The following is a 13,051-nucleotide window of genomic DNA, read 5'->3' on the forward strand; positions in this document are numbered from 1 at the left end:
CCTCCTGTCTCTCTCAGCAGCGGCATTCCGGAAAATATTCCACAAAATTTACGAGGCTGCGCTCCAAATCGAACCCTGAAGCTGGGCGAGAGCTGCCGAGGGCATGTTACTGGTTACGGAGCAGCATGCTAGACGGGCACGGAACGGTCGTGATGTGAAGCATTCCACCCTCAAGCTCAGTGCTCTCTTCCCCAGTACTAATCACTGCAAAAAAGTGCTGCAAAAAGAATCTTGGAGTATGCAGCTAACATTTGGAGGTCTCACTATTGGATGAGTTGGTCCTCCCAAAAAGGCTCCAGGAAATGGGCACAGATGCATTATAGCAGCCAGCAGAGAAGTGGTAGCTCAGCGGTTGAGGTACTTGACTTGTAATTGGAAGGTTGCTGGTTCAAGCCCCACTTCCTGCCAAGTTGCCACTGTTGGGCCTCTGAGCAAGACCCTTAACACTTATTGAGTGTGAACACAGAATGGCTAGATAACACACACTGTGTTTTAAGAGTGTAGGTTCAGCTACATTCTCCCTCTCACACAGACAGAATCAATCCAATTATCTGGCTTGTCCAGTATTAACAGACTTCAATAGTGCCACTGTCAAAAAAAAACCCCTCTCTGACCACTCTAATTCCATTAATAGAGGTTACAAAGCCCAGTTAACTTTTCCTAGCTATTAACTCGGTCATTTTGGCGCGTGCTGGCAGGGTTCCTGCAGAATCTGGGCGGGAGACGTGGTAGAGGGGACTGGGAGCAGGAGGAGCTTTTGCTACGCTTTTGATGCCTCGCTGTACTGAAGATGTCGCAAGGGTTTGGCCTGGACGTTTCAACAGGCACCATCGGGGTGTTGTTTCGCCTTTTGGAATTTGGAAAGTGCCTAATAACATCTATTCCCTCAAGTAACTCACGCGTCATACAAAAAGAAAAAAAAAACCAAACCCCCAAAACAACTAAATATAAATATCCAGAGGGGAAGGCCAAGGAAAGAGCGAGAGAAAGAGGTGTCAGATGGAGACATTAAATTACTGGTCCGAAGCTAAAATCACATGCTTATGACCTACGCCACACGCCATAACAAAACAAAGCCATCAGACACGTTACGCTCTTCCTCTACTCTCATTTTTCTTTCCCTTCGATCATCAGGGAAACAGGATGGATGGGATGTGTCTGGTGCACGAAAGAGCGACATAGAGGGAGAAAGAGAGAGGGAGTGAGGCGACTGGAAAAATTTACGAGGAGCGCTCTGAATGGCTTGGAATCCGTCAGCACGTCTGGAGTGTATCAGGTCACCCTGCGCTGTAGTCCCATGAGTCTGTGGGTTTCAGGGACGGGGGGGGGATCTTCCATGCAACCCAATCATCAGGCAGTGAGTAAGCTACATTTCCTCCAAAACAGGCCAGTTATGATTTAATTGAGTCACCCTTTTTAGGTAAATATCTCCAGCAGCCAGGCCTGGTGAGCCAGTAGGAGTCTGTGGGTCGCTGGTTTGCACTGCATTAGGTACTCTAACACACCAAATTAGTAGAGAAGGGCAGAGTGTAACATCTCTGTCCGCATGAACGTGAAAGTTAAGACAAGTTCAAGTTCAGCAGTGTGGTAGAGCCGTCGCCCCTCCACTGTGCCCATCCCAGCAGCAGGCCACTCTTTGTCCTTATAATGCCAGTATTTACTGGCTGAGGAAAATCTCATTCATTTCTCTAAATCAGCAGCAAGCAGGAACCTAAATGAGCTCTCCTCACAGTCAAACCTGCAGGCAAAATAAAGTAAAAATGAATAGCTTGACTCATGACAAAATCCAGAAAAAAACAGGTAGATACTGGCTGAAAGTAGAGGGGATCTGCATTGACTGGCCAGCCTGAAGTGCCTCACACTTCACTGGCTGGAAACATTGCCGTGTGCTTCTGCCATATGCATCCACGGATTCATTTTACAACATGACCATGTGGCAAGACTCCTGACGTAAGGTGTTGTGATAGCATACAACTTGAACGTAAAGTGTCGAAAAGCCAACGGCTCAAATCTTTTTTTTTTTTAGTCAAACAGTCACTAGCTATCTGCCTTGGAAGTAAAGCCTGTCGGTAACATTGGCATTTATTGTTTTTTGCATGTTTCCTCCTTCCTTCAGCCCCAAACAGGAACAGAAACCATCACTCTCTCTCTGACAGGGCCATGACTGAGCTTAGTGACGAAAACATTCCAACAGCCAGATTTTTTTTTTTTTTTGGCTGTTTACACAAAGGGAATAGATCCAGCTCAAGTATAAAAACAAATGGGCTATACCTATACCAATAACCTCCCTCCCTCCCATTCTGTCTCTCATTCTGTCTCTCGCCCTCTCGCTCGCTCTCTTTCTGGTTAAGCTTGTGTGAAAACTTGCAGGCGTTCTGGCAAGAGAGTTCAGAGGGGAAAGGCTGTTTGCCTGCTTTATGGCTGTGCTGACGTCAATGGCATTATTCAGATAGTTAGCAGGGTGCAGGCTCTCAGTGCCAAAACCCGACACAGACGTCCCTTTTGGAGCCAGACAAACATCTGCTCACCTCATACAGACACTCATTCAGACTTGAATATCTCTATCTCACTGAATATCTTTATCTCACTGAATATCTTTATCTCACTGAATATCTTTATCTCACTGTGTTAGATCATCTGGTTCTGCTTGTGACAAGGGGGTGTTCCATACAGGGTGGTGCGTAACACATGCAGCAGATCGTTAGTACGTATTTTGGGCCACCGGGAGGAATAAAGGAATGAGCTATGAAGGAGTGGCATTCTATGGCAGCCTAATCGGAATAACACTGTGGCTTCTTGTTCATTGTTTTGATTTAGATCAGAAGCAGAAAAACAGCTCAAGGTAAGGAACATATTTCTGACGGGATGGGTTCCAGTGAGTTTCCCTTCGTTTATTTAGATATCTTAATCATGAGTGAATGGATTAACTATCACAGGCCTCGGAAAGACAGAACTTTCTAGAAGGCTTTACGTCCTATTGGTTGCCTTGTACTGAGGCATCTGCTCTTTCTGCCAGGCTCCCATTCTCATACACCCCCCCCCCCCCTGCCAGTCACTGGCTATGATGTGGACCTCCTTCTTCAGCTACCATGAGGGACTCTGCCAGGGTGCTGCTCGGTCGGGCCTCCGAAGACAAGGAGGACCCTTCCAAGCACGGAAACCCGAGCTCTCCCGTTACGTCTGTAACTATTCAGGCAAGCAGTCAGCTGATAGGAGGCGACAAATAAAAGTTTCATGAACAGGCTTTCATTCTGGGGGACAGAGGCATCATCCCTTTAGGAAATGTTAAGTTGAATGCAACATGTTGGTTTGAAAAAAGGTTAATCAGTGATTAGTGTAAACAGACCATACAGATGTGGGGCATTAAAGCGTACAACCATTATTGTGGACTGAGACTCGACTTTCTGAATATGAGAACTTTTGAATATGAGGCTTCCCAAAGTACCATATCAGTGTAGTTACAATATCACTTCATAAACTATGGACTTGGTAACGAGAGCAATTTTAAACAGTTCTTCAGCGATGTGAAACAGTTATTCAAAGCAACTTTTTTATAAAGAGAAACTAAATTCATCCCATAAGGAAGCAAGCTAAATCTACTGAATAATGAATCAGACAGGGTTATAACTTTAAATGAGACCACCCCCACAACCACACACACACACACACACACACACACACACACACACACACAGTGAGTGAGTGTGTGTGTTTGTGTGTGTGTGTGAGAGAGTGTGAGAGAGTGTGTGAGAGAGAGAGAGAGAGAGAGAGCAGACGTGGATTTTATCATTTTATCTAAGGACTATTTTGGATCTCCGTGCGGTCTGGAACCTGCACGATGAATCTCAAGGCCATACACACTATAAATCATACCGCAGGGAAAGCGCGAAGTAAAAACAACATAAATCGTTACAGACTCATCCCACTTGCGTAATGGGGTTCTGAGGTGGACAGAGGGGAGAACGATAACATGTCAGGCTAACAGTGAGGCGGATATCATACGGCCCTGCAGAAATGCTACGCGCGGTGGGAACGCTGTGGAACTACTTTTCATATGTCACGTTTCCAAGTTTCCTACTTCACCTGCATGTAATTTCCACTCCAGCCCTTGCTACTTCAAGGACGGCCTTCCGTGCTCCCAGCCTACTAGGTTTGTTCGATAATGGTTTGACCATTTTCATTACTCACACAACAGCATCTTGGTGGAAATGAACTGCCGTATTCGAGTCAGCCTACACACAAGAAAACCCTTCTAGCGTACCTTATGTCGGTTTGGTATATGCAATATCCTCTAGGACCTCCTCTTTGATCACAGCAGGCCAATCTCTGAGCCCACAGTAGTTTGGACCTCCCATTGCCCGATCATCACATTCACAAAAACAGACATTCCCAAAAACGTCTCTCACTGGAGACCAGAAATGTTTGAAAATAATATTAGTGATGTCACACCATCTCCAGGGCAATGGAGTACATAAACACAGTGGGACGCTCAGATCTTCGGCCAGTTTGGCACCTAGGAGTGGACAGAGGGCTTTGGAAAGGGAGTGTGGGATTCCTCACCTCCACACGCAGAGTCACCCCACATGCTACACATCACGAAACCTGCCAGGACATGTCAACATCGCACACAAACATGCGCACATCAGTCAATGTCACCTCGTGGTTCAGGTTCCAGAAGAACGCAGTCACCGTCACGTAGGCATACCCATGCCCCCACTATTCACCACACACACACACACACACACACACACACACACACACACAAAAGCTAGAGAGACCTTGGCAAAAGATGTCCCTAAGTAATGGCAGCTTGTAAGCAACTCACAGACGTGTGCACAGACACACACACACACACATGCACATGCACACATGCATGCACAAACTCATAAGCACAAGAACACACGCATGCGCGCGCATACACACACACACACACACACACTTGACTGGGCAGGGATGTGGTGTGCTAAAATATTGCAAACCAGTCATGGTCACTGCAAAGGCTTCCTTTAAGCTGACGTTTTCCCGCCCAGTGGGAAGAAAGACCCTGTCTGTTTCAGTGGGCTGTTGCTACCACTGTTGTTACAGCAACCATGTCTGAGGTGGATGATGAATGGAAAGGATTTGGCCTTTGGTACCCTGCTGTTTTCAGACAGAGCCTTCAGTTAGCAAGCCTCTGTGCTTTAGAAAGGGACCCAAAAAGAGAGAGAGAGAGAGAGAGAGAGAGAGAGAGAGAGACAGAGAGAGAGAGAGAGGGTGAGTGAGAAAGAGAGAGAAAGAGAGGGGGAGTGAGAAAGAGAGAGAGAGAGATGCAAACTACAAAACTCACACTGAGAGAGGATGCTAACAGAATGCTAACACGAAAATTCCCTTTTCGCCATTGCTTCATCAACGATTTGATTCTTTGTAAGACGCATATGCTAAATGAGGCAGCTAACCCAAATCAGCCTGCCTAGCCAGGCATGCCGGTATGCGGGGGGGGGGGGGGGGGGGGGGGGGGGCGTCAGACAGTCAGACAGGTGTAGACAGGTGTAGATATGTCCCTGTGGTCATCTAACCAATACCGGAAACGCATACAGACAAAGTTATGACACCAGGCATGAACACATTGCCCATGTAGGAACGAGTTAAGGTGCACATAGGTGCCACATAGCCACACCCTGTCACATCTGTGTCTGCAATTCACAGGAATGGACGCCGGCTGCCCTTTTCTTAAGCGTACTGAACCGACATCGAATCACTCTCACGTGCACCTCATTTCACCTCGTTAGCTCCCCTCTAATGAGACGTCCATACACATCATCTCTGTGAAGTTTTGTTAGTAATTCCCGCTCGGTGTACCTAGCCATATCACTGTCTCTGACCGTTTTGTTGTGTGTTGGATTCATATGAAAGGTTCGTTCGTCTTGGCCCTAGATGGATATCCTGTGGCTTTATTGTATCCTGCTGCTGAAAAGTGTGGCAGGACACAACCCAGCCGAGCCATACAGGTGTATGGAAGTGTGTGCGCACACATGTAACAAACAGGAAGTGCTTACCCTATTTCCTGGATACAAACATAAAGAAATTCACAGTGAGCTTTCCTGCTGTGGTGGGAGACCCGGTCGAATGCCAGTACAAACATGGGTCATTGTTTTGAACTCTTCAGTCTTCATGTTGTCATGTTACTGAGATCTCCGTGAACTGAATGAACTTCCCTTCTCCTCTAGAAGCACCTGCGCAGTTAACCTGCACCTGCGCAGTTAACCTGCACCTGCGCAGTTAATGCTTATGGACGACTACAGTTTTTACTCGAACTCGGAACATTAAACCCAACGATGTTAGCTGAGTGGACAAAATGTATTGCCATTAGTCTATGAATTTAATTTCGCCCATTAGTTTTGTTGCTGTGGAAACAACTGAACACGTCCTTTTTGTGTCCTTGCTAAAGGGGGGAATTACCCAAATCGCCATGACCGGTTCAGCTTTCACTCATGACGGACTAAGGCAGGACCCTCCTGGTCTTGACGCTGACGCTGACACTGACGCAGGTTCTCTCTCCCAGGGGTGGACCACCATAAAGCACACCATTGTACTGCTCCATGCCAGCAGCCTTCGAAAAGCCCTGGCCAGATTACACAGGCTGGAGGGATGGAGCGCTGGACACGGGCTCGCACAGCTCTTAGCATTCTGCAGCTCCTGCCAAAGAAACGACAGGAAGCTGCATTGGCGAACCCAAAGTGCGCTGCCTTCAGAACAGATTCCATCTCCTCCACCAAGCCCGATCTGCAGTGCTAAGCCTAAACCAACAAGCCTGACCCACAGCCAGGGCTAAAGGAGAGGCATGTCGGCTCTAACTGATCCCGGATCAGGGCCAGGGGCCCAGGCCCTGTACTCACATAAGCCCTGTGTTCCTAAGCTCTGGTCCAGAGTCACGCTGTTGGGGGACGAGCACAGGATAGACCTGGCAACGCATTCTCTCTGCCTTGTTACGGAGGTTACGAGCCACGCGGTCAGTGGAGGACGCAGCCTGGACACGGGTGGCCTTCGATTTTCGCCTGGTGTCAAGTGACACAGGAAAGTCCCTTAACGCTCTCCGCTCACACAGGTGCAAAGAAACGAACACGCACAATGAAGCTTTTTTCTGACTTTTTCAATCAGTTATTCTCTTCACCATAACTGCATTTGTGTCACTTCAGTGCAGAATTAAATCTAATCTTTTTAACAAAAGAAGAATTCCAAAAAACATATTGTTAAAAATAAACAACAGATATAAAAGATTTCCCTGTAAGGAAAAGGAAATGGGACTTTACTGGATGCAAGACTGATTGCTCAGCATGGTTTACAGACACACACACACACACACACACACGTGATTTGCCACTTTTCATCTACACACTCACATTCAACTGGAAGTGTCACTGTATCTGTCACACAACCCATAAATAGGAGCTGAGCAATGGCCAGACACCATTACCACAGAAACCTAAAATGTTTGCCCTTTAGTTACCGGTCTTGAGCATGATATCATTCCAGATTAAAATGCCACTGCAGTGATATGGCACTTGTGCCAAGGAGACCCTGACCTGTTCCAGGCATTGCACTAGGGTTGGACTGGCTCCTGTGAAATACCCGAGTTCCCGAAAACCTAAGCAAATAAAGGTTAGTTCTCAAACACTCTACTGGTGTCAGATCATGATGGATCATGGAAGAATTATTGGGATAATGCATGTTGCAATAGCTATTTGCCAATGCATTAGAACTGTACTAGGATACATATAGGATAGATATTTTCAAAACATTAAAATCATTCTAAGCAGATCAAGTCATTGCCAAACACTAGACAGGAAATCCAGACTTGGCCAGTCAAATGACGAGTATTAGAATATGTCTATGGACAGTGCAGTGTCTTGAGATACCGTGCAGTTCAGCGTATGGCTCTGTGTAATGACCCTGTCAGCATTTAGCAGGCAGATTACATGTACAAAGAATGCTAACTACAAGCTACTCACTCTGCGCTGAAGCCTCATACTCTCATTCTTAGTGATGAATTCCACAAAAAAAAATGTTCCCCTCCCCACAATTTTAGCCTTAAAATCAGAGAACACTTTCTTCTACTTTGTGATCTAAACGCTCCTCGGTTACAATTAAGATTTAGGAACTCTCATGTTACATTCATACCACTGCAACAAATCTAGTAGCTCCAGTAGAATGAAAAAAAAAAAAAGCGAAAGATTCTACCGGATTAAATAAAAGGATTCAATTGAACGGCTAGTTGAATAATGTTTCCACCTGGTACACTTTTTAATCAATGAGAGCCAGTCCCTGACCCTCTGTGTGTGTGTGTGTGTGTGTGTGTGTGTGTGTGTGTGTGTGTGTGTGTGTGTGTGTGTGTGTGTATGTGTTTGTGCGTGTGTGTGTGTGTGTGTGTGTATGTGTGTGTGTGTGTGTGTGTGTGTGTGTGTGTGTGTGTGTGTGTGTGTGTGTAGGTGGGAGCGTGAGCCCAAACATGCTTACATGCACTTTGGTAAGAACACAGCCATGTAGAGCATCAAGGTAGACAGTGTCTAAGTGAACACACACACACACACACACACACAGGAAGCATGCACCTTAGCACAGTCACAGTGCAAATCTTTATTTCCTCCACTCTGTATACCCCCTCAGGTTCTCTTTTGGTCTTAATGTGTAATATCATTACCATTATAACGTAATTAAAATGTTGTAAAATTGATTTTTGTTTGGCTTATTATACATTTTTAAATATTTTTGTTGGATTCATACATTTCTTTATATAACTCCAAAGACAATGTTTTAGCAGCTCACAAGAAATTTCTAAGATGGTAGATGCTATTCAGGGGCTCTTTTAAAGCATGCCATTTGGCTGAGAGAAGGTTCATTTGCTGAAAGTTTTCAAGCTACAGAATGGTTATGTATAGCAAGATACATAAGAGATGGCTTTGAATGAAACAGGTGCCCATTGTGTGTGTGTGTGTGTGTGTGTGTGTGTGTGTGTGTGTGTGTGTGTGTGTCTGTGTGTGTGTGTGTGTGTGTGTGTGTGTGTCTGTGTTGACACAGCAGGATATACATCTAAACACATTGTTTTGTAGCATGACTAAACCTGAATAGCAAATAAACATGCAGAAGTTAGATTTCTGTAAGAGAAGAGTTAAATTTAATGGAAAGTTCCAGTGAATGGTGACTTAGAGGCTTAATTGCTTAATTCCAGATTTACCGATGCAGTGGTGGACTGACCTGTTTGGGCTTCTTTTTATCTCACAAGGAAATGCACAGCACTGAGGTATTTTTCTCATGGGAGCCGGCCCCAAACGCTGTTCCGATCTTACAGCAATCTTTCCACAAGCCTTTGCCATTCCTCGCCAGAGCGGACTACCGTTAGAAAGTGGCTGTAAACATGCTACATGTTAAAGATGCCCCCAGCAAGACAGCAGTGAAGAGTGTGATCACTCTTGATAGGGTCTTACACGTGATTCACAAAGGTGCCAATGTCACGCCCCAATAAAACACGCGTTTGATGTCTCAGACATAGGCCACCTCACAGAAGCAGATTTCATTTTGCTAATTCAGTTATGTTAAGTATTTCTTTTGATTCAAGTTTAAAGTGCTCATTGCAAACAGCATTTAAGAGCTAATACCTCTTTGCGAGTGGACTGATCCTGGAGTAATTAATCAGTATTTTAATGTCTGATATTCAAAGGCTAATGGAATCAAATCTTTATCCCAGTAAGGATGTCATCTAAAGGCAACTCTTGTGAGAGGTATCCAGGACTCTACCAAACTACCAAAAAGTTTTTAAAAATCTTCAGAATCATTAGTTTTGATTCATTTAGTAACTTTTCAAGCAATTAAATACAAACATCCTTGCTAAAAGGACTATAATTGCACGCTGAATGAGCATGTGTAAATACAGGTGCAGGTTTGGGTAGTTTCTAGCATGCAAATTTGCTGGAAGCCAGTCCAGCAGAGCCACAACTAGGCCGCACGCGGCAGCATCAGGGAAATCACTCGAATAACTTGTCTGACCTCTCACAACAGGCTCAATATTTTACATATACACACACCACTATCACAGCACATGCACACGGGCATACACTCCCATACACACACTCCCATACACCCTCACATAACTACACATTTGCTTTTATACAAACTTTTGAACATTAATTGTACATATATATGTGAATTCAGAAGAATCCACACTCACTCAACCCTGAATGAGCTTGTCTTAAAATGATCTGATCTTTTCCACCTTGCACCTAAACGTCTCCTAACTCTGCATCTTACCTGAGGCAGCCGTACTCAGACACAGGCACGACATACAGAGCATGTGGATTCACCTGCTTTGTCTACTGCAGTCGTCAGATGGCTTATGGACATATCCTACAAGGTGGGAGTCCGTGCTGCAGGGCTGTTCCTATTCAGGAAAAAGGCCTGAATAATTCCTCCGTCCATCAGCTAAATGCTTCACAAATAAGATGAACCTAAATGCTAAAACTACGATCTACAACTTTTTGCCCCTGTGTGTGCATATATGTGTCTGTATCGCTGGTATGTGTATGTGCACACATATCCGTTAGATTAATGAAGGCAGCCAATCTTTCCCTTTTCAATATTCCAAAACTGGAATTTCTTTTCCCATTCATTTGCAGGTAGGCTCATCCCACCACGTATGGGAGAAGCGCACACACACACACACACACACACACACACACTCACATTCACTGAAAAACACCTCAGGGATTCCGGTGGATTGCAACAAGCGAAAAACAGGAAAAATCTGCACTCTCCTTCCTGCCCTCTGACCCTGTTTGTGTGACACACAGGAAGCAGTTTAGGAGCAGACAGGAGGTGAGGAGCTCTCTTGCTCATTGTCTCTGTGGCTGCCATTACATCACTAGCCTGCAGCAGACAAGGGGGGGGGTATTGGGGGGGGGCTCTTGTCATCAATCCAGAGCACGTGACCGCATCTGAGGTGGACAGAGAGGATGTTTTGGGGGAGCCTATAACCGACGTTCTTTAGAAAATGGATGAAAGGGCCGAGAGAAGTAAAAGAGGCATTGGGACATTGGCAGCTTCCCTTCTTACTCAGCTCGGCTAAATATCTACGGCGCAATAGTGCAATAGATTTAAGAATGTGCATTACACCCTGAAAGTACATGAAGTACCACTGGACAAGCTCCCAGATATCTGAGGTAGCTGGGTTCGCCACTCTCTGTGTGAAAACTGTGTAAAATATACCGTTTAATCTCTCTTTTCACTTAGAAATTAATTAATTTAGGCATGTAGTTAGAATTTGGGGTGTAAAAATAAACTATTAACCCTTCAAAAAGCCATGGACACCCATCATTCTTATTTTACCATAAAAGGGTCTTAGGCAGAGAAAGGCTGAGCTTCCCGTAGGCCGTACCAACTAACTGATGTGTATTTTTTTGTTGTTGTTGTTTAATAATACTCCAAGTAAACTGAACCTGGATCAAGTTGCAGTATTGAGGACGACATTGCTACAGTTACATTTTCACCCATATGTATGCTGATAGAAATAAAACAAATGAAATAAACACACTAGAAAATGAACAAACAAATATATACACATTCGTGAAGAGCTGGTTGAATGAGTCATCAGGATGACGGAGACATGCATGCCTTGCTCATATTCAGAGCTGCACACTGGTGGATTGATCAGGCTTCACTGTGGAGATACCCACAGGAAGTGAATGTCTCTGCACCCAAGCTCAGAGGAAGTCAACAGAAACCACAAGTAAGTAGTTTGACGTCAATTAAAACCCGCTGCACCTGGCAGGAACACCTACTGACAATATCTCTCTCTCTCCTCTGCCTTTTGTCTTTTTGTCTCAAAGTTTTAATACATGTTTACAGGATCTTCTACTTAAAATGGCAGTATCAGGGACTAGTGTCCTAGAATATGGTGCCGCGATGAACCATTTCAAATACAGTTTATGCCCAAACCAAACATGTATAGCTTAGTTTTCAATGACATGAAATTAGGTGTAATTAGGAAATTCCCCAATATGTTTGTAATCAGTGTTCAGTGGGCCTGTGCTGACCCTCAGGCCGCTCTCCTCTAGCTTTTGGAGAATGTGAAAAAGAAACCCACTATTTCTCAAGCATCACTCCTCCCTTCTCAGCAGTACGTCAGGGATTTCTCAATGGCTACAGTTTTTTCTCCATTTCAAAGAAAAGCTCCGAGTTCTGCACAACGCCCCCACCGGCAGTGACAACCTTGCCCTCGTGCCTTTTCGCCGTCATCCTCAAGGCCAAAGAGGGCAACCCTGTGCAATTCTTCCATCCACTAACTCCCAGCCGGGGCCTGCCAGGCGGAAGGCTCAGCTCCATCTTACGGTATGACGTGGTCTGTTTGGTGGGTGTGTGTTTGGCAGGTTCTGTGTGTACGTAGCTCTGTGGTGTAAGTGTGTGGGGGGGAGCTGTGCAAGTAGTTCCTATTCCCTGCAGTAGGTATGGGACTACAGGAATGGAGCATGCACGTGTGCGCAATCATGATGACCTTTTCCTAAAGACGTCCAAAGCCCACATACAAAACTAGACTCAACAAAATCAGATATGGACAATATAGATTTGTGTGTGTGTGTGTGTGTGTGTGTGTGTAAATGTTTAAGAGAGTGTGAGTGAGTGAGTGTGTGTGTGCGCGCGTATGTGTGTGTGTGTGTGTGTGTGTGTGTGTGTGTGTGTGTGTGTGTGTGTGTGTGTGGGTAGGAGGGTGTGTGGACAAGCAATGAGTGCTTGCCATTTCCTGTGGGCTTCCATAGTCCCTATACTAGACACAACAATGCATAGCGTGGTTGTGTGTGTACTGAATATGTGTATGTAGGGGGGTGTGTGTGTGTGTGTGTGTGTTGCCAGGGCAATCATGAGAGGCCAGAGCAGAGACGTGATGATCAAAGAGAGATGTAGTGAAGAGTGTGGGCAGTCACGTACTGTAGCCCAGCGCAAGATATGAGCAGGCAGGTCCAGTCCTAAGGGACCAGGATGACAGGGCTTGGTCTTAGATGCATTACACCTGATTCAGTTCCTAAAG

At 45.3% G+C, this 13,051-nt stretch overlaps 1 protein-coding gene and 1 long non-coding RNA gene across 4 annotated transcripts in view; one reads left to right on the forward strand and one right to left on the reverse strand.

The window, feature by feature from the left end:
* Window positions 1–13,051, reverse strand: part of pde4ba (phosphodiesterase 4B, cAMP-specific a) — an 87,398-nt gene that overhangs the window by 17,690 nt on the left and 56,657 nt on the right. The gene's annotated exons all lie outside the window — the stretch shown is intronic.
* On the forward strand, window positions 2,341–3,382 carry LOC113588045 (uncharacterized). Its single transcript, XR_003411819.3, has 2 exons — window positions 2,341–2,842; window positions 3,017–3,382. It is a non-coding gene; the product is annotated as an uncharacterized LOC113588045 (long non-coding RNA).

Source organism: Electrophorus electricus, chromosome 7 (genome assembly GCF_041902795.1).
Source record: "Electrophorus electricus isolate QZ-2024a chromosome 7, ASM4190279v1, whole genome shotgun sequence".
NCBI classification, from domain to species: Eukaryota; Metazoa; Chordata; class Actinopteri; order Gymnotiformes; family Gymnotidae; genus Electrophorus; species Electrophorus electricus.